General features: G+C 41.4%; 1 protein-coding gene and 2 non-coding genes across 12 annotated transcripts in view; 2 read left to right on the forward strand and 1 right to left on the reverse strand.

Moving 5' to 3' along the window:
- The window catches only part of LOC126185003 (ran-binding protein 3), a 298168-nt gene that overhangs the window by 268853 nt on the left and 4427 nt on the right, over positions 1-24888 (forward strand). For all 10 annotated transcript variants that reach the window (XM_049927804.1, XM_049927760.1, XM_049927751.1 and 7 more), the window contains one exon: positions 21442-21500. The gene's annotated coding sequence lies outside the window, so the exon portion shown is untranslated. The remainder of the gene's footprint in view (positions 1-21441; positions 21501-24888) is intronic.
- Positions 8734-8806, reverse strand: Trnaa-agc (transfer RNA alanine (anticodon AGC)). Its single transcript has one exon. It is a non-coding gene; the product is annotated as a tRNA-Ala (tRNA).
- On the forward strand, positions 8928-9000 carry Trnaa-agc (transfer RNA alanine (anticodon AGC)). The gene has a single exon. It is a non-coding gene; the product is annotated as a tRNA-Ala (tRNA).

Here is a 24888-nt window from a genome sequence, read left to right on the forward strand (position 1 = left end):
ACACACGCCAACACGGAAGGATCGGTGGCTGTACTGTCCCGCTCTCGTTTCGTTTCCCTTCGGCGCATGCGTCTGGCTGCTGCTCGTGTAGGGGAGGAGGCAGCTTACTGGTGGAGAAGTGCCCAGTCCAAGAAGGAAGACTTGACACTAGCAGATGGTGTGATGGTGGAGGCCCAAACTTGTAATGGCGGCGTGCTGTGCCTTATCGCTCGGTCGTCCGGCGTGACCTTCTTGTCCCCGTAGGCTCTGCTGGACAATGTCTCTGCTAAAATTAGTGGTTATTTATTCAGCTTTATGGCCCACTTGTGACGACGCGCTGTTTCCAGTCCCGCTCAGGACAACTAATCCGTGGCCCGGTGTTGTGGAAAGAGCTTGGGTCGTCCTGCATGAGCTCCGTTACACTGCTGCGTTGAATACTTGCGATGCTTGTCCTAGTCCGACTCGTACCGTATGAACAATCCTGATGCCGAAGTTATGCAGCCCGCCGGCTGCGTCCAACTGCTTGGCGAAAAGGCTGGTATCTGCAGTATCGCCCTAAAAATGGCAGTGCTATACTATATTCCCTGTGAGTGATTCAGATGTGAACTCGGTCAAGATCTCTGAACGACTGTTCACGGCTTAATCATTGTAGCTTACGAGAAACGTAACAGCTGAAGCACTGTGTTATCCGTCATATTTATATTTGGCATTTCATTTTTCTTATAACAAGTAGTTTCCGAATATGGACTCATGAATTCATATATACTTACACATAATCATACACTGTCACAAAAACAGTACACAAATTAATTGCAAATATGTGTGAAAGAGGAGTGAAAGATAAATGGCACTCTAGCAACATATTGACATCATATAATCTATATTTCGCTTCAGAAACTTCTCATAAGTTACATTTTCCAAAAGGAAACAACTTGTTGGTGCGGAAGGTAATGTTTTCAATTCATTCACACCACCGTCTTTGGTTGACTTGGGTGAATAAACCGCATTGCTTAATTCATCATGCTTTGACGATGTACTGTTGCACCAATATCGTCTCCTTAAAATAGATATGCATGTACAGCGATCACACGACATGAACATATTTAACATTCTGAACACGGACGATCTGGTAATATTAATTCCGGAACAGTTTTTCTGCCTAGTATTGTGTTGCATACAGTTCTCGTCTGCGTTGATTTTCCACGATCTTCCAAGGTTTAAGGCGCGTACTTCCCTGCACATTTATCTTCGCTGTATCCGCCCATCTGTCCTCGCGACCTACAGGATGCATCTTTCATCTACGGTAAGGTTGCTCAAGTCGTACGCCTTAAGGGAGAATTATTATATTTGGTAGGGTAATTTAAATAACATACTTTGTTTCGCCTATAATGAATCTTTATGTTTTAAGCTATCAACCAGTTACACGCAAATACAAAAATATTTTCTCAAAATGAGATTTCATACTTTTTCGAATCCGTACTTTGGTACGATTAATGTGCCTAGCTTCGAAATCCACACCCTCTATAACCTAAGTCGCATTTTCGATAAGAAGTCAGCGACGACAAAATAAATCCAGGAAATATGGAGCAAAACGCCACAGTAACAATTTTGCAAACTATGAACGTAACGTTACTTCCGCAGATACACGCAGTGAAATTACTCAGAGGAAAGAACTGTAAAATTAACAAATTAAATTGCTGCAACTGGCATATCGAAAATCAGCTTATTTGAACTCGTGTGTTGCGGAAATACTGGCCTGTATAGTAAAATACTATACAGGCCAGCTCATGATCGTGTAGCCAACTTTTTATAAGTTTGTGCAAAGTTTTGTTCTTTTCTTTTGCCTTTTCTGTGGCTTCTGTTTCCTTTCTGCAAGGACTTGATGTTAATTCCATTGTTGATTTAGATCGTTTCGTCTTTACTTGATAATTGTTGTTATACACGGAATAGGAGATGAAATGATCAAGTAACACTTCATTTGTTGCTGTTAATTTCGGCAACTGTTGCCATGTTGTTTTCGGGTCCACATTCTTGAGACAAGTCCATATTGATCATTGAGTGGTATTGCAGTGTTAGACAGCCTTCCAGAATTTCTCGTTGTTTCGTCAGTTCCATCAACCGATTCTTGGTGTGATCGTCAAGGGGGGTAGGACGTCAAACGGGCCGACTTGGAGCACCACAGGACATTTTAATTTCCACTGTCTATACTTTTACAAATAAATTCATAAAATTTTGAAAGCATGATCAGGAAGGATTCAGGATTCATACTCATAGCAGTGGAAGCTCAAAAACGTAACAAAATACATTTTTTTACATGTGAATTTTCATCATTTTTTCACTTATTACTGGCTGCATTTGTTTGCTATAGGTAGACTTTTCTTCCTAAGTAAGAGAGATTCTTCGATGAATTTTGCACAGTATACAAACTATAGTTACATGTGTATGAAACTCTAGAGTTTATTTAGTTTATGAAAAAATGAATTAACTGCTACATTTTAAACTTCTTATTTAGAAATAACTAAAATTTTATAGTTAATTATCTCAATTTTTCCACTGTTTTTAATAGATTTGGAAAATTCATGGTGGTTCATGGTGTGGGTATGGGTTCCTGTAGTCATGTCCTAGTTCATGAACCACGGGCAACGTATGAGTGGCCAAGTAAGTGGTCCTGACAGTTGGGATACCAGTTACTTTGGAATAAGGTTGGGCATCTCGGACATATTCTGAGTCGTTTTCACCTTTGTGCTCATACGGCAAAGACTACCAAATCCACCGGTTAGTCCCTCAACCGTTAGGGGTAAAACCCAATGGGACTCGGGGCAAGTAATGCTAGCAACCTGCTTCCCTGGTACTTTAAATATGATGCTGGCAACAATCAGAGCAAAATGCCTCGGACCTTTGGAGGTGATGGAGTCCCACCTCTAACTGACAAACCAGGGACTCCTAAGATACGACTTGGCAAACAAATGGTAATGAGATGGGGAGCTATTAATGCCAATGGGGGCTACTCTGGGAAGAAGGTAGAGCTGGCAGAGGCTGCAAGTAAGATGGGGCTGGACGTTTTAGCTGTTAGTGACATTCGGGTAAGGGGTGAGAAAGAAGAGGAAGTGGGAGAATACAAGGTCTACCTGTCAGGAGTCAAAGCAGGAATAGCACAATGGGGTGTAGGGCTTTACATCAGGAAAGAAATGGAACCCAGCGTAGTTGCAATAAGGTATGTAAACGAACGACTGATGTGGATAGATTTGACAGTGTCTAGCAAGAAAATTAGGATTGTGTCAGTATATTCGCATTGTGAAGGGACAGCTCAAGATAAGATGGATAGTTTTTATGACGCACTCAGTGATGTAGTTGTTAGAGTAAAGGACGAGGACAGTGTTCTGCTCATGGGTGATTTTAATGCCAGGATTGGAAATCGAACAGAAGGGTATGAAAAGGTTATGGGTAAATTTGGAGAGGATATGGAGGCCAACAGGAACGGGAAACAACTCTTGGATTTCTGTGCCAGTATGGGCTTAGTAATCACAAACCCCTTTTTTAAACATAAGAACATTCACCGGTATACTTAGGACTATATAATAACAGATCAGGAATTCAGGAAGGCTGTGAGGGACACACGTGTATTCAGGGGATTCTTTGATGGCACTGATCATTATTTGATCTGCAGTGAAATTGGGATTGTGAGGCCGAAAGTGCAGGAGGTCAGGTCCATATGTAGGAGGATAAGAGTGGAGAAACTTCAGGATAAGGAAATCAGGCACAAGTACATAACAGCGATCTCAGAAAGGTACCAGTTAGTTGAATGCAGTCAATTACAGTCATTGGAAAAGGAATGGACAAGGTACAGGGACACAGTACTAGAAGTGGCTAATGAATGTCTTGGAACAGTAGTGTGTAAAAGTAGGATGAAGCAAACAGCTTGGTGGAATGACACAGTCAAGGCAGCCTGTAAAAGGAAAAAGAAGGCGTATCAAAAATGGGTACATACTAGAACTCAGGTAGATAGAGAAAGTTATGTTGAAGAAAGAAACAAAGCCAAACAGATAATTGCAGCATCCAAGAAGAAATCTTGGGAAGACTTTGGAAACAGGTTGGAGACTATGGGTCAAGCTGCTGGAAAACCATTCTGGAGTGTAATTAGCAGTCTTCGAAAGGGAGGTAAGAAGGAAATGACAAGTATTTCGGACAGGTCAGGAAAACTGCTGGTGAATCCTGTGGATGCCTGAGGTAGAATGGGACAGGAATGATGATGGAAATAGGATCACATTTGAGGAAGTGGAGAAAATGGTCAGTAGATTGCAGTGCAATAAAGCAGCTGGGGTGGATGAAATTAAGTCGGAACTCATCAAATACAGTGGAATGTCAGGTCTTAAATGGCTACACAGGATAATTGAAATGGCCTGGGAGTCGGGACAGGATCCATCAGATTGGACAAAAGCAGTAATCACACCAATCTTTAAACATGGAAACAGAAAAGATTGTAACAACTACAGAGGTATCTCTTTAATCAGCGTTGTGGGTAAAATCTTCTCAGGTATTGTTGAAAGGAAAGTGCGAGCCACGTAGGATTAGCCGAGCGGTCTAAGGCGCTGCAGTCATGGACTGTGCGGCTGGTCCCGGCGGAGGTTCGAGTCCTCCCTCGGGCATGGGATGTGTGTTTGTCCTTAGGATAATTTAGTTTAAGTAGTGTGTAAGCTTAGGGACTGATGACCTTAGCAGTTAAGTCCCATAAGATTTCACACACATTTGAACATTTTTGGAAAGTGCGAGTATTCGTTGAGGACCAATTGGATGAAAATCAGTGTGGGTTTAGGCCTCTTAGAGGTTGTCAGGACCAGATCTTTAGCTTACGGCAAATAATGGAGAAGTGTTATGATGGAACAGGGAATTGTATCTATGCTTTATAGATCTAGAAAAGGCATATGACCGGGGTCCTAGGAGGAAGTTATTGTCTATTATGGAATAGGAGGCAAACTTTTGCAAGCAATTAAAGGTCTTTACATGGATAGTCAGGCAGCAGTTAGAGTTGACGGTAAATTGAGTTCATGGTTCAGAGTAGTTTCAGGGGTGAGACAAGGCTGCAACCTGTCTCCATTGTTGTTCATATTATTTATGGATCATATGTTGAAAACAATAGACTGGCTGGGTGAACACAAAATAAGCAGTCTTGCATTTGCGGATGACTTAGTTGCGTGGCAGATTCGATTGAAAATTTGCAAAGTAATATTTCAGAGCTAGATCAGAAATGTAAGGAGTATGGTATGAAGATTAGCATCTCCAAAACGAAAGTAATGTCAGTGGGAAAGAAATATAAACCGGTTGAGTGCCAAATAGGAGGAACAAAGTTAGAACAGGTGGACGGTTTCAAGTACTTAGGATGCATATTCTCACAGGATGGCAACATAGTGAAAGAACTGGAAGCGAGGTGTAGCAAAGCTAATGCAGTGAGCGCTCAGCTACGATCTACTCTCTTCTGCAAGAAGGAAGTCAGTACCAAGACTAAGTTATCTGTGCACCGTTCAATCTTTCGACCAACTTTATTGTATGGGAGCGAAAGCTGGGTGGATTCAGGTTACCTTATCAACAAGGTTGAGGTTACAGATATGAAAGTAGCTAGGATGATTGCAGGTACTAGTAGATGGGAACAATGGCAGGAGGGTGCCCACAATGAGGAAATCAAAGAAAAACTGGGAATGAACTCTATAGATGTAGCAGTCAGGGCGAACAGTCCTAGATGGTGGGGTCATGTTACACGCATGGGAGAAGCACGGTTACCCAAGAGACTCATGGGTTCAGCAGTAGAGGGTAGGAGGAGTCGGGGCAGACTAAGGAGAAGGTACCTGGATTCGGTTGAGAATGATTTTGAAGTAATAGGTTTAACATCAGAAGAGGCACCAATGTTAGCACTGAATAGGGGATCATGGAGGAATTTTATAAGGGGGCTATGTTCCAGACTGAACGCTGAAAGGTTTTTAGTCTTAGATGATGATGATGATGATGATTGGAAAATTCTAGAGTTTCATACACCTGTAAGTACTGCTTGTATGCTGTGCAAAATTCATCGAAAAATCTATCTTACTTCGGAAGAAAAGTGTACCCACAGAAACAAATACAGCCAGTAGTAAGTGAAAAATGATGAAATTTCACATATAAAAAAAGGTATTTTGCTACGTTTTTGAACTTCCACTGCTATGAGTGTGAGTCCTCAATCCTTCTTGGTCATGCTGACAAAGTTTTATGAATTTATTTGTAAAAGTATAGACAGTAGAAATTAAAATGTCCTGTGGTTCCTCTCCTGCTCCGAGTCTTCCCGTTTGACGTCCTACTCCCCTTAAACAGCACGCACGGTAGTAGTCACAAAGTCCCGTGCTTCTACATTTTTATCACATGACTAAAAGCCTGTTGCCTTAAAACAGTTAAATGCTATCTCGCTATTTCCATACAAGCCGATCCTGGTGTATGCATTATCCAGGAGATCTGCAGTGTTAACTTGTTTTATGACATTGCCAAGATTTGTATGTGGCCACGAAGATGCCGCTTTGTTGGAACTCTTTGTTTAGTATTATAAAGAACGATCCGTTCAGTGGCTATAGACGATGTGTCGCGTGACAAGGAAACGATAGCATTATTATACCATAATCACCGAGCGAGGTGGCGCAGTGGTTAGCACACTGGACTCGCATTCGGGAGGACGACGGTTCAATCCCGTCTCCAGCCATCCTGATTTAGGTTTTCCGTGATTTCCCTAAATCGTTTCAGGCAAATGCCGGGATGGTTCTTTTGAAAGGGCACGGCCGATTTCCTTCCCCATCCTTCCCTAACCCGAGCTTGCGCTCCGTCGCTAATGACCTCGTTGTCGACGGGACGTTAAACACTAACCTCCTCCTCCTACCGTAATCACGAGGCAGCTGAATTGCGTCTAAAATTTTTGGTGTGTGCTACGTTTATACAGTAAAAGCAAAATATGTTTCTGCTCCCTTTTTTCTAATTCCAGGCATATCATGAAATGTTGTAGCTATCGGACGTTTAGTTCTGATGTTATCCATCCATTTGTCGAGCATCCAAATGCTGTGTTTGGCGGGGCTTCCTTTTTTGAGACATCATTTGCTATGCTGCGCTTAGATATTAACATCGAAGGTATTAATTGGCCTTCCGCATTCATTGCAGCTGCACATGTCGGTGTAACATCCCTTTCTCCGCTTGTGATTGCGTCCACGTAGTGTTTGAAATTTCGATCACTAACTTTAGACGGTTTGTGAATTGTGGATAATGCTGTTTCATATTCGGCCGTCAGCAAAGTTATGTTCGTGTAATATTTCCTCCACATATTTATTTAAAAAAACTCGCTAATCCGCTCTTTATTAAACCTCTTCCTTCTATATTGCTTCGGGAACTCTCAAGGACAAAGTTGGATGAGCTTTCATAAACCTGCAATACCATTTTTACTACTTATTTTTATCGAAGCAATGCGGTGGTTCAGCAAGTTGGTAGGCAAGTTTCATTACTTCGATATCAGTTACTCTGAAGAAACTAGACTATAAATTAATTATTTTCTGTGCTAATTCATTTCCATCTCTGCTGTCGTATCATTAGGTCTTTCAGATTTTGATGTTTTATTTAAACCCTTCAAATGATGATGCAGTGTAGGCTTCGTATATTGTTTTTCCTACATCCTTCATTACATCCAATTTGACAATGCCGATGTTTTAATGAAGCTTCGTTCATATCCTTCCGCTCCCACTTATTGTACTCTCTGTTCACGTATTGATCAGCTGAAACGAACAGTGTTCAGTTGGTATGCAGTTTCCATCAACACCTATCGTATCAGTACGATTAACGATTTCTTCACAGGCACGACTTACGACAGTGACTGCATTACCGTTTCAAACCAGAACTACAGGCATAACTTCGAAGTTTTGTACCGTTTGATTATGTTCATCTCTAAAATTGCTTACAAATGAGCGAGAGAAAGTAATAAAAACAACTAACTTCGTTGTTAATTATAGTCCTGTCACGACAACCAGCGCTCCACCCACGTGGTTTCGCTTACATACTTGACAGCTTAGTTCAGTATTAGACCACTTACCGCATTTTACGATCCTGTGATCAGATATTACCGGATTATGACTTAGCTGTGGCGCGACTAACGCAACTTTATCCTACTCTGTATCTCCATCATATCCACAATAGCAATGATTCAGGTTCATTGGCAGAAAGCAGAAAGAGTTTCAAAAAGCATCAATTTGGCTAAAAGTGGTAGACATATTACAAAATATTTGGCAGCACAGTATGTATATTCAGAAATTTGTGAAGCAGGAAAAAGCCACCTGAGTATGTGTATGTAACTGTGAAGTAGTATTAAAAAAAAATGTAATGGTATAGTTTGTATTCGTGATAATCACACGTTCCATATGATTCCCTCGGATTGTTATGCATAAATAACATTTCCTCATAGAAACGCTCAAACACAGTAATTAGAATGAAAAATGATTGCTTAAAAATAACAATATCTACGGTAATTGTACTTTTAGTACACATTATGCGATACATGTAGACAATATCTTCCGAGAAGTAAAATGTGCTCGAATGGATGATGAATGTGAGATAGATTCGTCTGAATTACGTTGAAAGAGCAGTGTTAATGACTGGTAGAGAAATCTTAAAGTATACCTTAGTCACAAAAAATGGTTCATTGTGATAATAGAGAAAAGTCACAGATACAACGGCGCATAAACTGACAAAATAAAAAAAGCCTGGAGGCGCCGGGTATCGATCCCGGTACCTCTCACATGCTAAGCGAGCGCTCTACCATCTGAGCTACGCCCCCAGATACGGCAGGATTCTGCTGAGGTAAGATGTCGTTCCTTGTAGCAGACTCGACGTCACTCGCGGCTGGGCGGTGAAAGTTGCTTAACCTTGTCACCATTGGCGCAGCGGAATTTTAAACTGGGGGCGTAGCTTGGATGGTAGAGCGCTCGCTTAGCATGTGAGAGGTACCGGGATCGATTCCCGGCGCCTCCAGACTTTTTCCTACAAAAGTGTCAAAGTTTATTCGACAAAAATGTCTGTTGGAATGAGGTAACAACCTTTACAATGGTCCGAAAACTAGTAATTTTTCGCTTTGAAACTGTTGCTTCTTAGGCATAAAAGGAGGAGACAGAATATTGATAAGTGAGACTACTTTACGAGTAGTAGATCGTTAACTGTATTTGGAGATGCTGCCTAAGAACGATTCACTGTGGCTTGCAGAGTACCTTGATGACCGACTAGCCTCCAAGTTGGTGGTACGCCACAGCAAAACGCGTCCAGCCGAGTGCTACATGGTTCTTGCCGCAAGTTGACCTATAATAATAAAAACTTTTAATTTCTCAAAACAAGTTATGGTCCTGTTGAATTATTGGGGAAAATGTAATTTTGATAACTATAAGAATGTAACTCAAAATGGAAATGGTTAATTGATTTTGTAATCTTTTTGATAGGTAATATGTTTCACCGTATTGTGACAAGTTCAGATGCAAATATATGATGTATTATTAATAAAAACTTGGTTAGATGTATTAAGCAGGAGTAGAAACATAAGACAGGCGGAACAAGGTCCGATCTGGCTTAAAAAAAGTGTACTTTTCTATGACGTATACAGTGTGACACTATTAGTTGTACTGTCTTTTGCATATACTTCACAAAGAGCTAGCGAACAGTCGCACCTTGATACGTCTTGAGATTTTTGTATTACGCCACATAGGATATAGTAAGATAAAGACTCGGTTTGCCTTCCGTATCCGACTCTACATCCTCGTTTCCCCCACCGTCTGCACAGACAGAATCTGGTAGATGTACAAAGGCTTCTGCGTGCTCCAATTGCTATATACTGTTAGCTTTTCCTGTTTTTCAGTTCGCGTTCCCATTTCATTAGTTTTCTGAACATACACTGTCAGTCCTGCAGCTTCTGCTTCGCCTTACAGTCTTGCAAGCTTTTCTTCCATGTCACGATATCTTTGTGAGAAAGCACACAGATGTCATCAACAAAATCAACTACTTCAAGCCTGTTTTGCATTCTCCATCGAATTCCTCTTCCCCTACCATCAACAAATCTTTTCGTTACGTTTTTCAGCACCATCAGGAATAAGACAGGTTAAAGAATACATCCTTGTCCCTTCCCAGGATTTGTTTGGATGGTTCCAGTAGGTTTTCCATTGTGCAGCATCCTAATTTGATATGCCTCAAACAGTGGTTTCAAAAATGGTTCAAATGGTTCTGAGCACTATGGGACTCAACTTCTGAGGTCATCAGTCCCCTAGAACTTAGAACTACTTAAACCTAACTAACCTAAGGACATCACACACATTCATGCCCGAGGCAGGATTCGAACCTGCGACCGTAGAGGTCGCGCGGATCCAGACTGTAGCGCCTAGAACCGCTCGGCCGCCCCGGCTGGCCAAACAGTGATTTAATAACATTGATAATCATTTATTGTGTTCCATATTTCTCGAAGCCATGCCACCTAATTCTCCTATTAAGAGAGTCAAAAGCCTTTTTCTAAATAAATAAATAAACGCAAGGTACAGTATGCTTTGCCATTCTGCGCCCTGCTCAGGTATTACGCGTCGAATGTCGATCAGATCGGCACAACTTCGCTGTTATCTTTCCGTAGCCATGCCTCCACACAGTCCTTATTACGATTTAGCATTAACCTACAGAATACTCAATTCTTTTTTCCAGTCGTTTGGTTGTTTCTCTTCTGCACACAGCTTCTGAAACAATGGATGCAGTAGAATTGCGGTGGTGCCAGTGTTTGCTTTTAGCAGCTCAGATGCAGTATTATCCATTCGTGGAGCCTTGCTGTTACTTATGTGTTCGGGGGCTACTTTGATGTTTGCGTTTATTTTCTCACTGGCATTTAGCACATTCCACTTTCTCAAGCCGTTTTCAGGGTGCTCTCTGTTAAGGATCGGAAAAATATTGTGCTCATCTCCTAAGTTTGTTTTCTTCTATCGTCAACTATCGACCCTCCTGACTTTCACGGGTCTGTTCTTGTTGAAAACTTTTTTTTTTTTTTTAAAAAAAAATACCTTATCCTAGTGATGCCGTACACTTCTGTAACACCGGTCCTCGCTGCGGATCTCTCTGTACTCACAGCTTGTTCACCCATCCACTTTTTACTACCAGCCCTCAACCCTCACACTCCACTTTACTAGAGTGTCAGTAGCTGCGTAGTCAGCTTGTATTTGAGTTTTCTGTTACCTTGTTTTACTCATATTTCGTTTTGCGTTAATCCCCTTTCTATATTGACCAAATTCCATGTACTTCAGACAACCAATCTGTCTTCAAATAGTTTTTGGACTCAACTACCTGTTGGCTCACGTTGCAGCAAATGTCCCTACCCTGGAGACACAGGTATAATCATTATTTTCGAAATCTTCCCGTGCTTCTTGGAGTTCTTCAAAGCAGTTTCATAGTCCAATACGGAATTATTTTTCTTTCGCCGTTAATCTAAATTCTTCCCGCATCACATTTTTTGTTCCGTTGTTCGAGCTTTCTATTTGTAGCCAGGATTTGTAGTCTAAAATTTACGACAGTAAGGTGATCCTGACTGCGAATATTAGCTCCACGTTTATTTTGCACTTCCATCAGCGACCTTCCAAAGACTGGCGCAGAAGTTTGAAAACATATCCTCATTTTCATTCTTGTATCCAATTCCATGGGCTCCCATTACATGCTCTTGGCCTTAATTGTTGTTCCAGCTCTTCCATTTAGGTCTCCCATGATAGTCAAGATGCCTGTTATGCTGTTTCTTGTAATACTGTTGTTTTAAAGGTGGTAAAATTTTTTTCTGGTCAATATCTGAGTAGCATATCAGTGGATAATACCGACATTACAAGTGTTAAGTTAAAGCGTGCTGTTAGTAGTCTTTCTGAAAGCGGTTTCCATTCCGTTTTTGCTGTTTTGGTTAGCAAAAATTCTATGTATTTTCTCCAGATACTCCAGAGGTTAAAAAGGTGCATCCAAAATCTAGCTGTGTCACCTCATCAAGAATGCATGCCCAGATAGCAAGGGCAGACTGTGTTTTTGTGGCATCCACAGATCAAAGAGTATGTCCATGTTACAACTTCTCAATTTGTTCGTATAATTTATAGATCGAGGAAAAATGACGGTGAAACGGTCCAGTTGACACACGTTAATGTTTCCACGCGGAGAATTTGCGCAAACGGCACGGAGTCACGCTGATGGAGCTGCAGCTGCTGCCCCTAATTGCTTCCGCCCCAACAATCAAGCGTCGCCGTAATTACCTCCGTACTAGGACCGTCGCCATTCATGTGAAATACTACAACTATATGCGCCTTCTCACTACTTCTCATCTCTAGTTGGTATAGTCGACGAGTAGAAGCTTTCATTTCTGCTTAATTTTTTTTTCAGCTTTCATTACCGAAAATTCGTACAGGACAATGTAGTGCAGTACTGCTCGAGTCGGGGACAGTGAATTTAACCCTGCTGCTAGAAAATATCACCTCAGATCGATGAGATAAGGATTGGTGACGGCATGTTGCTGCTGACCATTAGGCTGGACCGCAACAAGACCCGTTAAAATCCAAGGCTCCGTCCAGGGCCTTAATTGAGTGATGGCTTGTAGCACTTTAGGTGGTGACCCATATGACTGCCTCACTACGGCAGTATGCGACTGGTGTGAAATAGTGCGCCCCGTCGCATGCAGGAAATACAGTGCACTGAAGGAAACACAGCTGTCCACGGTAATGTAATTCAATCGTGACTCATTGACATTCTCAGACGCGAGTGTTCCTTACATTCATTGTACTAAGTGAATTATTTGTATACTTCTATGTTTGAGATTATCACACAGTAAGAAACATAAGTAGGACAAAGGACGCCAGAAAAAAATTAGAAGGTAAAAAAATTAAAAGAAACTGCATTGGCCTTCCATTAAAGAATCCGTAACTCAAGTATTCAGTAAATGCTACGAAACATTTTTTTTTTTTATTCCTGGTAACTGATAGTAAAACTGATGTGATGTGCCACGAGATTTATGTATTTATGTATTGCGCGAAATCAGGTCGTCTTAAAATGTTTGGGACGAGCTTTCAGTATGTACTGACATCGACTTCCAGCATCCAGATTTTTGTGTCGTCGGCCAACTACATTTCTCAGTGAATTTTATAGCAAAGAAGAAGTCAAATAACACTGCTAGAGTATGAAAAAGATTTCAACTGAGGTTTTACGTTTTAAGATTAGAGGACGAGAAAGTGTGACGCTTGTAGTAGTTATTGTGCTTCATTGGTTTGCTACCTGAGTGACATTCACGTGTGTTCATGCATAACTAGACCCCCCCCCCCCCACACACACACACACCTCTGTAGGACCAGAGATCTTCGTTGGCGTCGACATACAAAAGTAAGTTCTTACCTTTAACTACGTCGGGATACTGGGCTCAGTTGGTACCAATGTAGTCCAAAACGACGCGCGCGAAAATACGATTTATCAAGGTGTCATATCTCGTGTTCTGTTGATCAAAGACATAAGGGGACAAGCCCTTAGCATAGCGACCGTTTGTATACCTCTAGGAAGGACGGCCATACTGTAGCTATCCTATGGCACAGGGTCAAAATTTAAACATTACACACTTCTTCCAGCCAAGGCAACTTGAGTATATTTGTTGGTTCCTGTAAATTGGATGTTGTCTAGTGTGGATGTTCGGAGGTTTGTAAAAGCACCGTTTGTTCAAGGGCGGTTCTCGAGAAAACCCCGAAAAACTATGATTTTTCAGTACGAAAATTACCAGCTCTGTGGATGGCTACTTCATAATTTTTGTTAGTTCCAGATCGTCGATATTTTTTACCTTCTTTTTTTCTTAAGATGATGATCTCAGAGAACATCGAATCTTTTTTCGATACCATAATCCGTTAGCGAGAGCCAAAGGTTCAGTTACACCGTTTTAAGCACATAATTGTCGATCTTAGGCGTATGTGTAGTTTTAACTAACGTAGTGAACACATGGCAAGTGTTGGGGTCATTGCAAGGTTTCTGCGGTCACCAGCTGTTTTTCACCATTAAAACATTATGACGTTCTATCTGTGAATAATTAGCACTTCACGCTTACACAGGCTGCCTCGAGTTGGAAATTGTGCTATGATAGCATCTGGCAACGTAAGCACCTTACAAAAATTATTTTATTATACGAAATTTTTGTACTTGCAAATAAAACACTGCGTGTTTTGGTGTACTGTGTATATGTGTCAAAGTATGTAAATTGTCTAAGTACATAAATAATCGAAACTTTAGTGATCTACAGAATTTGTTTTATATGAACAGCGCCACGCGGAGTGGCCGCACGGTTTGAGGCATCGTGTCACGGACTGCGCGGCCCCTCCCGCCGTGGTTTCGAGTCCTCCCTCGGGCGTGCGTGTGTGTGTGTGTGTGTGTGTGTGTGTGTGTGTGTGTGTGTGTGTTCTTAGTATAAGTTAGTTTAAGTTGTGTGTAAGTCTAGGAACCGATTGAAACACTCTGACCGAAAAGAGGGGAACCATCAGCCTCAATCCTCATTCCGCCTTACTCACCATAAAAGTTTGGCCTGCGAACATAACCGCGCTTTTTTGCACTGAAAGAGAGTAGTGACAGTTACTGTGGGAGCGAAAGAGAAAGTTAACTATGATGTTGGGAGAAACATCGAAAGAAAAACAGAGATGAATAGAGATACTGGCAGTGGGACAAAAAAGAGATCACACAGCGGAAATGAAAAGGAGATGAGTGGAGACCATATATAGGCTTGATGTGTCCCTCCCACGTCGGTGAACTTTAACACGAAATCATTTCCTCAGTTTCCTCCTTTCCCCATGCCTACGTGTTGCAGTTTCTCTGTCTAGAGGTTAAAACCGCGAGAAAATCATCCCCAAGTATATGCTTGTAGAGGAGACAGTAGTGGTTGAAGAGAAAGGCAGCAGACTTTAAGCGGAAAAGAAAGAGACAGTGGTAATCTGATGGAAAATGAGGGACAAAGACAGTGGCAGTGGGACAGAGAGACAGTGAAAGTGGCGGAGAAGGAGATAAGGAAGTGCGATAGATAGGGGTGAAGGCAGTGACAGTGGGAGAGACAGACAAAAGAAAAGGAGACGGTGGAAGAGAGACATTCATAGACAGTGGCAATGGCAGTGGGAGTGAGGTGTGAAGGCCTTCACTACTTTTTTTTTTAACAAATGAGTGGTGTTTGACGAATTGCACTGTTCCGTTTTCTCTGCTTATTTCCTCTCATCACGCCATTCGTACTTCACAGTAGCTTTCATTTGCCGCAGACGGTTAATCGACGTAAGAACTGAGATACTTCGTAATTTTCAGTTAGCTTATTAAGGCGAGCTTTAAATCTAGCATGTATGGAAGAGCTGATCTATGAAAAGAATATTTGTACTTATGAAACAGATTGAATCGTGCTGAAAGATGGTGCACGTTGATGCGATGTTCACACATCTTGCGGACCTCGATTCGATTCCTATATTCACAGGGAAAAGGCATCCCATACGCTCGTCAGTTGAAAAGGGGTGTTTGTTAAATTTCTGCACTTACTTTGTCGCGAGCTTGACGATAGTGTGCCTGTTAATGCATAACTTTAACGTCAAATTAAACAGTATAGTTGTAGTACGATACTGTCTCGCTGGCATCGTAAAACTGAAATGAAGCATTCCACAGCGGTATGTTTTTACTTACAGGTTAAAAGAAATTTTCGTAATTCCATTTAAATAACAATTTTTTGAGGTCTGAAAATGAGTTTATCATGCTCTAGCTTCATTAAAATATGTCGGGAAGTGGAAGGGAGAAAATTTTTTCAAGTGCCAGTTATCGATCTAATTACGTCTCAGGTGCTAAGCAGCAGCTTTACCATGCATGCATGCATATGAATCACGCGCACGTAGTCCCCAGCCGGAGGAGGAGGCCACATATGTCTTTAAAGGTGAAAGTTGGTTATGCTGCTGTTCACTTTGCAGGGTGGATACATACAATGCACCTCGGACGTAGCGCAGTTGGTAGAGAGGTCACTTAGCTTGTGAGAGGTATCGGGATCAACACCTGACGCCTCCGCCGATTTTAAAAAATAATTTCCACTTCATAATTTTCATTTATCAGCTGTAGTTCCATCATCTTCACAGCCGTTAATATTACAGTTTTTCTGTGCCTTGATGGCGTCTTAAAATTTCGAAAAGTAGTATTTAATGATCGAATGCATGACTGTAGCCATAAATATATGATTTTAGCTAATGATTAAAAATATCTAAAAGTTATTGCAAGTTACATATTTTTAACTGTTGAATAGCCTCTAAGTAAAGGAAAAAAATCATTCTCTTCATAATTGGTGGTTTTCATCAATCGACAAAATCCCTTATGCCAATACTTGATTTAACTCTAATCTAATATACATGAAAATGAATGTTTGTTTGTTTGTTCGTTCGCTCATCTTCTGTGTGTTTCCGCATCATTCATCCGATGGCGGTGACACTTCGGTGAGTATTTGTGCGAGCACCTTTAAAGGTTTTTATAGAGATGAGAACCTAACTACCTCCCTTAGGTGTGGGGGTGAAAACGGGTTAACTCAGGAATGTCTGGAGCAATTTGTCACTTTTTTTTTTTAACATGATTCATTACTTGTATAAGTTGGGGTGGGGATGAGGGTAAGGCGGCGTGACATGTAAAAATATTCAACGACCGCTATTAGTATCAAATCCATAGTGTTTGAGTTCGCTAAACTTATTGATAAATCACACTTACGGTGACGTTTCACCGCTAGTGTTGCGGAGAGAGTGCGAGGGTGTGAAAAGATGGTGACATATCAGAATATCTCTGTAACGTCTGAAGTAACTTCTACAAAATTGGCACGTGTAACACCTGCTACGTGGAAAAATTTACTGTGACAGTAAGATATTCGTAAACCCCTGTGGCTGAGAGTTTAGGGTCAAAAGGTGTGACATAAAAGCAAAACTCAGGAACGCTTGGAGAGGTTTCAACCAAAATTTGATATATAGACGGCTCATTACTGGTATTAAAATACTGTGGAAGAAAGGCGCTCCATTAGATATATTTAATGATGAAACAGCAGGGCGAATTTCGCTAGAGATATGGATGAAACACGTCTGCATTTATATTGCGTAACACGCATGTTTTGGCGAAGCCGCGAGCAAAACATTAGTACACTATACAATAATCCCTGTTTGTTAACTTTGATTCTCTTTCAGTATTTTCGTTGCATCATGACGTATGCATTTTCTAGTAACCCACTCCCAGTAGTCTCCTCACTACGTTTACGATTGTCGAACACACTGTCTCTTGCATTTGCAACGAAATTGTTCTTAGTTTGATGTAGTGAAGGTTCGACAAACACGTTTTTATTTTACTCAAATTTATTCAAGGAGTAACTTTCGCTTAGACTTACTTTTCTAACACACTTACATCTACATGGCTACTCTGCATATCACAGTTAAGTGCCTGGCATAGGGTTCATCGAACCTACTTCACTGTAATTCTCTTTTATTCCACTCTTGAACATGCACGGAAAAAGCGTATGTGCGATCTGCGATCTCATATTTTCCGATCTGCGATCTCATATTTTCCTTATTTTATTATGATTATCGTTTTTCCCTATGTAGGGCGCCGTCAACAAAACATTTTCGTATTGGGAAGAGAAAATTGGTGATTGAAATTTCATGAGAAGATCCTGCCGCAACGAGAAGCGCCTTCGTTTTAATTATGTCTACCCCAAATCCTGTATCATGCCCGTCACACTCTCTCCCCTATTTCTCTATAATAGAAAACGTGCTGCTCTTCTTTGAATTCTTCGGTTTACTCCGTTAATCCTATCTGGTAAGGATCCCACACTGTGCAGCAGTACTCCAAAAGAGGACGGACATGCGCAGTGGCAGGCAATGTCTATAGGAGATCTGTTGCATCTTCTAGGTGTTATGCCAATAAAACGCAATCTTTGGTTCGCCTTTCCCACAACGTTCCCTGTGTTCCTTCCAAATTAATTAGTAATTCCTAGGTATTTACCTGAATTTACGGCCCTTAGATTTGACTCATTTATCGTGTAACCGGAGGTTAATGGATTCCTTTTAGCACTCACGGGAATGACCTCACACTAACACTACCTTGTTGAATGCCAGAAATAATTTCTGTTTTACTCATTGACTTTCCGTCAGTTGCTACGAACTGTGAGTGTGTCTGACAGGAAATCTGGAATCCAGTCGCATAACTGAGAGGATATTCCATAAGCTCACATTTTGATTACAAGCCGCTTGTGTGGTACAGTGTCAAAAGTTTCTGGAAATCTGGAATCACGGAATCAATTTGAAATCCCTTGTCCATAGCACTCCACACTTCGTGTGAGTAAAGAGGTAATTGTGTTTCACAGCAACGATTTTTCTAAATCGATCTTGGTTAAGCGTCTTCGAAGTAATGCATAATTTTCGAATACAATATATGTTCCAAAATCGTGCTGCACATCGACGTTGATGATTAATGGGCCTGTAATTTAGTGGATTACTCATATTACTTTCCTTGAATATTGATGTGACCTGTCCAACCTTCCAGTCTTTGGGTGAGGCTCTTTGTCGAGTGATGCAGCTATTGCATCAGCACACTCTGAAAGGAATCTAGTTGCTATACAATTGGGACTGGAAGACTTGATCTTATTAAGTTATTTAAGTTGCTTCTCTATTCCGCGATATCTACTTCTAAGTTACTCATGTTGGCAGCGTTCTTGATTCGAATTCTGGAATATTTGCTTCGCCTCCTATGGTGGAGGAATTTCGGAAGGCTGTGTTTAGTAACTCTGCTTTAGCAGCACTGGTACCGATAGTATTTCCATGCCCATCGCGCAGAGAAGGCATCGATTGTGCCTTGCCACTAGCATGCTTTATATACGACCAGAATCTCTTTGGATTTTGTGCCAGATGCCGAGACAAAGTTCCGTTGTGGAAACTATGGTGAGCATCTCGCATTAAAGTTTACGCCAAATTTCGAGCTTCTGTAAAAGAACTCCATTCGTTTAAATTTGGCATGCTTTTTTCGTTGTTCCTGCTGCAACTGTGTTCTGACCTGTTTTGTGTATCATGGGGGATCAGCTACGTCGTTTGTTAATTTATTTGGTGTAAATCTCTCAATTGCTATCGATGCTATTTCTTTGAATTTAATCCACATCTGGTCTACACTTCCATTGTTAAATTGGAAGGAGTGTAGATTCTCTCTCAGGAAGGCGTCAAGCGTATTTTATCCGTTTTCTGAACAGATATATTCTTCGTTTATTTTGGTGGGTTCGGGAGTTAAGATATTCAGTCTCGCTGCGACAACCCTGTGTTCACTAATCCTCGTATCCGTTTTGATGCTCGTTATTAGCACAGAATTATTTGTTACTGAAACCAAACCTCCAGATGTCAAGACACTCAGATCGGCACCAAACTTTGTATGTAGATAGAACGAACTAAATCGGTGTTTTGGTTTATACAGTGTAGAATACGCGCAAACGGTAATTAAAAGTTCAAAGATGTTCAAATGTGTATGCGAAAACTTATGGGACTTAACTGCTAAGGTCATCAGTCCCTAAGCTTACACACTATTTAACCTAAATTATCCTAAGGACAAACACTCACACCCATGCCCGAGGGAGGACTCGAACCTCCGCCGGGATCAAATTAAAAGTAACACCACGACTACGGAGCACGTGAAAGGCATATCTGTGAGTGACAATGTTGTAATCTCTCGTGGGTAAGTTGATAGAGCGGGGTTCGTCCTACCAAGGGTCCCTCGTTCAAACCACATAATGACAGTTTGTTTTACCTGTTTATGCGTGAAACTGTCATGTGGGTGATCATTTCCCTGGCGTGTGGCAGGACTTTTCGGAGTTTGAAGCAATGTTCTTTGGACAGTCTGCTTTCGCTTAGTTAGTTGAAAGAAGCAAACCTGTAGAGCACATGTGTGTGTACAGGTGTGGTGTTCTGTCGGGCATGTGCGACAGAACAGACACCACTCGTGATGAAGTAGCTGGTCGATATGTTGTTTCACAGAATAAAAATGAACAATCGGATCAGTAGAATAAAGAAACAATTGCTTCGCACCTTCGGATATATTAATGGTCCCATACAACACTTTCACGCATAATGCAGTAAAAAATAATTAATTGTCATCATTGGAGTATGATCCCGGGACCCGTGGTACGACGATCTAACGCTATACGAACTTCGCCGCGGAAGGTATACGTATTAGTTAAGCACATGTATGCGTTTCCTGTGCTCCGTAGTTCTGAGGTGACTTTAATTAATGTTTACGCGCGTTCTGGTGGACAACAGCACATAGTACGAACTAAATCGGAGTTTCCCAGTTGCCAAGAATAATCTCTACCCATACTAACTCGCAGGAACTATCTACGTCAATTTCGCTACAAGATACGCTACTTCTAACAGCAACAAACAAGCCACCGCCAACTGTATTTAGCCTGTCCTCTCTGAACACCGGTAGGTCCTGCGCAAAAATTTCGGCTGAGATTATCTCCGGCTTTAGCCTGCTTTCAGTGCCTATAACGGTTTGAGCATCAGTGCTTTCTGTAAGCGCTTGGAGCTCTGGTACTTTCCCAACACAGCTGCCAAAATTTACAACTTTTATAACCGATGGTTCCTAGATCTCCGCTCTGAGACTAAGGCCTTTCCCCGAGGCCGTCTACATTACTTAAAAAAAATTGCTTGTAAGTCATTCTTTTCAATGAGTGGTTTAGGTGCAATCCATGGCATCCGAGCATGACTAGCTCTGCTTTTTAGATTCAATGGTCCTCCCCCCCCCCCCCCTCATCATAGGATCTCACATTACCCTCTGAGGATATTCTCCACTCTAGTTAATTTAGAAACAATACATTTCGACTGTTTAAAAGCAGAAAAACAAACATCACAAGTAATCTATCAAACATATTGTTTGTTTGGATGCACGTAAGATGACTCCTACTTTCTCACTGTCGAAGGACATGTGCAATTGTTACAGTGTATGTGAGTGTTTATATGTGTACCAGTTTACTTGTAAAATCAAAAATATTAATTCGAAAAGTAATGACTGACAATGATAGAAGGTGAAGAAATGAACCTGGCTCTCCTGCTTATTAGGCACATGTGTTAGCCATTACACCACAGTAGCATTAGAGGTAACACAGCTGCATGCACCACTCTAGTACCAATGCCCTCCCTAAATAAACTCCAATTCACACCTTCAGTGCATTAGACTAGGATATCCGTGCAGCTGTGTTATTTATACTGCTACGATGGTGTAATGGCTAACACATCTGCCTAGTCAGCAGGAGACAATGTCACCGACCGTGACACAAATTGTAATTTATTTCTTCAGCTTTTATCATTATCATAGATAGAGTTGAGACTCATATGTCCCAAGGAATGTCTGACATTTCAGTGATATTTACTTTTGTATTTGTTGCAGGTCAGTGAATTTGCACGACTGGTGTGTGTGTTTGGAGTCATCAGAGGTAGATAGCCACGGTAAGTTAAATATTTTGAACACTTGTCCTTACAACTGTATTTACAGAGACGCTATATTCATGTCGAGTCCATATTTAATATTTCATCTTGGGTAATACTTAAATAACTGCAGTCATTTTTGTACATGTAGGCTCGGATGTCAGAATGTAGAGACTGCGCCATAGAAGAACTGCGTTGTGCATTTTTGTGAGAGAAAGCTCCTGTTGTTTTTGAGGACACTCCACTTTCAAGCTTTACAATAACAATGAGTGCAGGAAAATCCATAAATGAGGAAATACTTTTTCAATCGCCATTTTCACATCTAGCGCGCAGTTTCAGGAAGTTAATTTAGAGAGATTAGGTACTCCACAGTTCCATATTTCTCAGTGTACGAGTTTGTGAAAAAAGTACAATGATTATGTGTTGCATGTCATATTTGTGCGGTACCTGATGATTCATAAGATCGACAGCTGGTGTTAGATCTTGCCGCTGGAGAAGTTGCAAGTTGTTAAGTTTCTTTCCACCATTTGGGAGATTCTTACCTCCTGCAGGCAACTCAAGTTATTACAGCCATAAGTACTGTCCAAATTCGACTACTACAGTAGTGTCGGCTACTGTGGAATTCAGCACCAACACAAACAAGGAAGGAGAGAAGTTGCGATGGCCGGTGACAGAAGTCCAAAATCATATGTACGTAACACTTGCAGATTAATGGAATACTTTATTCCTAAAAAGGAAGAAATATAACTTCTTGTTGTGATGTGATGTGACGTGACGTTTTCCTGTGCCTCCTACATGCAATTAGTTTTTCTCTCTACTACTACTACTGGCAGAATGCAGACCAAGTTTGGTCTTCCTATTAACTCAGTACTGCTGATCTCGAAGTCTGAGACCGAACTGGGCCGACCAACGAAGGGCGGCTGGTTAAGTCAGCGTTGACTTCCATGGCGCTGCGCTGGTCGGTGTGCAGTTGATGTTTATTACTACACAAGAGTAATTTTGACAATTTTTGCATGAATTAGTACTATTAAAAACTGAAACTCCCTAATTTGTACCATATCACGGCCTTAGTACTTCGAATAAATACATTAAAAAGGAAGTAATCGGATAGCCTGAATTGTTCTTTTGAAGAAAATTATTCGTGTCGTGGTCTGTTAGAACGATCCAAAGTTATTGCTACCATATCTATTTTCTGCTTGCTTTTGTGCGTGTAAGCAGAAATTTAATTGGTACATTGAAGACAGGTCAAAACTTTTGCAGCTTTCGTCACCTGTTTGTGATTTCATTAGCGCCAATCCGACTAATAGCATTGCCCCTTTAATAGGACGGAATATCATGTGTGGAAGCTGACAGAGATTTGCAGAATCAGTGACTGCGCTACCTCTCCTCTCCTTTTCCCTCCCTCCAATTTTACCGTAATTTTGTGCTTTTGTATATAGTTGTGTGCTGCACTTTGACAGTCATTTAAACGGAAAGTGATACATTTTATTCTTTCCGCTTCTCAAATTTCACAGCACCAGTGAGCATATCTCTCACGAGACGCATGTTTTCGTGATGTAATAATACCTTCGTTTTATAACGTAAGTTCTTCATATTTTGTGAATAAGTCTCTCCGCAATTAACATAGCCTTTCGTGCGGCGTCTCCTGTTGTAGTTCAAGCCTTCGTCTGAGACTCTGATGCTGACAAAGTGAATCTATAATGAAACACGCAGCTTTTCTAGGAATTTTCTTTTTCTCTTCTGTTAATAAAATTTGATAAGGGTCCCATATCGTCTAAGAGCACGCAACACATGGCCGAACGAGGGTTTTGTAAACGACCACTTTAGCGCGTGAGTTGACTGTCGTAGTATTCTTCTAGTAAGTCAAGCAACTGCCTAGTCCATGGCTAGATTTGTACAGCCTTTCCATCGTAAATTACTCCGACAGATGCACTTGTCTGTTAAAAAGTATGCGGTAAATCCTATGTAATGCCGAATTGGTCAGTAGATGTCGCGAGAGGCGGACCCACAAGTATGAAAGGAGGCTGGGAGTATTCTGTTACCGGTTGAGAAGCAGCAACAGCAGAGTGGGTCTGTCAGGAGAGCTCAGTGGCTCCGAACGTGGATCTAACATGGGTAAATAATCCATCAGGGATATTTCACCCCCTTCTAAACCTGTAGGTCTATTATTGGTGATACGATTGTGAACTGGAAACGCGAAGGAGCAGTCGCAGCTAAGCCAATCGCTGGCATACTTCATGTACATACGGACGGGAACCGTCGATCATGGCGAAAGGTGGTTGTAAAAAATCTCGCGTGAAATCAGTGGAAGGGATTACTCGGGAGTTCGGAATTGCTACCAGCAGTCCAGCTAGCACAGTGATTGTGCGCAGGGAATTAAAAAGAATGGGATACAGTGGCCAGCAGCTCCCCTTAAGCCAAACATTTCTGTAGTCAGTGCTGAGTGTCGCTTGAGTTGGTTGAAAGAGCGATGCCACTGGACAGTGTAAGGCCGGAAGCAAGTGATATGGAGTAACGAATCACGCTATGCTCTGTAGATACCCGATGGAATGGTTTGAGTTTGGCGAATGCCTGGAGAACATTACCAGCCATTATGTGAGGTGCCAACAGAGAAGTAAGGAGGAGGTTGTGGTACTGTATGGGGGCGTTTCGGTTACAGTGTGGTTCTCTTATTGCAGTTAAGAAAACTCTAAATCCGCAGGGATGTGAACACTTTTCACAGCATTGTGTTCTGCGTTTAGTAGAGGAAGGGTTCCGAGACGATGATTATTCTTATCAGCGTGACAATGCACCGTCTCACAAAGCAACATATGTGAGGAAGGGATTTGTGGGCAGTAACATTCCTGAAAGAGACTGGCCTGCCCAAAACTTGTACTCAACGGAACACTTGTGAGATAATTTAAAACGCCGACTTCGCTCCAGACCCCGGTTTCCAACATCACTACCTTCTTTACTTTTTGGCTCTTACGGAAGAATGGGCTGCCATTCTTCCACATGCATTGAGACACCTCATTGAAAGTACCCCACGGAATTCAAATCGCCATAATGACGAAGGATGGATACATTCCATAATAATGTCCACTACTAGGTGTCCGGATACATTTGAACAGATAATGTATTCCTATATATGTCTTTGTTTTTACTGAGTCCAACGGCTGATGGCATATCGGATATTTTCATTTCTTTACACACATTAAAGTTACTTATATTTAAGATAAGTTACTAATATTCATACTAGGTGTTGTTCTTCAGCGGTCTCTACGTTTTGCGACAAGTTCCTAATGATTTCACATCCGTGTACACAACTGCGTCGTCTGTGGAATACCTCAGGAGGACAGCAGAAGTTATTTTCTAAGTGATTGGCATACGTTATAAACATTGCTCGGACCTACCGCGCTGGCACTTCTCT

The sequence above is a fragment of the Schistocerca cancellata genome, chromosome 1 (genome assembly GCF_023864275.1).
Source record: "Schistocerca cancellata isolate TAMUIC-IGC-003103 chromosome 1, iqSchCanc2.1, whole genome shotgun sequence".
NCBI lineage: Eukaryota > Metazoa > Arthropoda > Insecta > Orthoptera > Acrididae > Schistocerca > Schistocerca cancellata.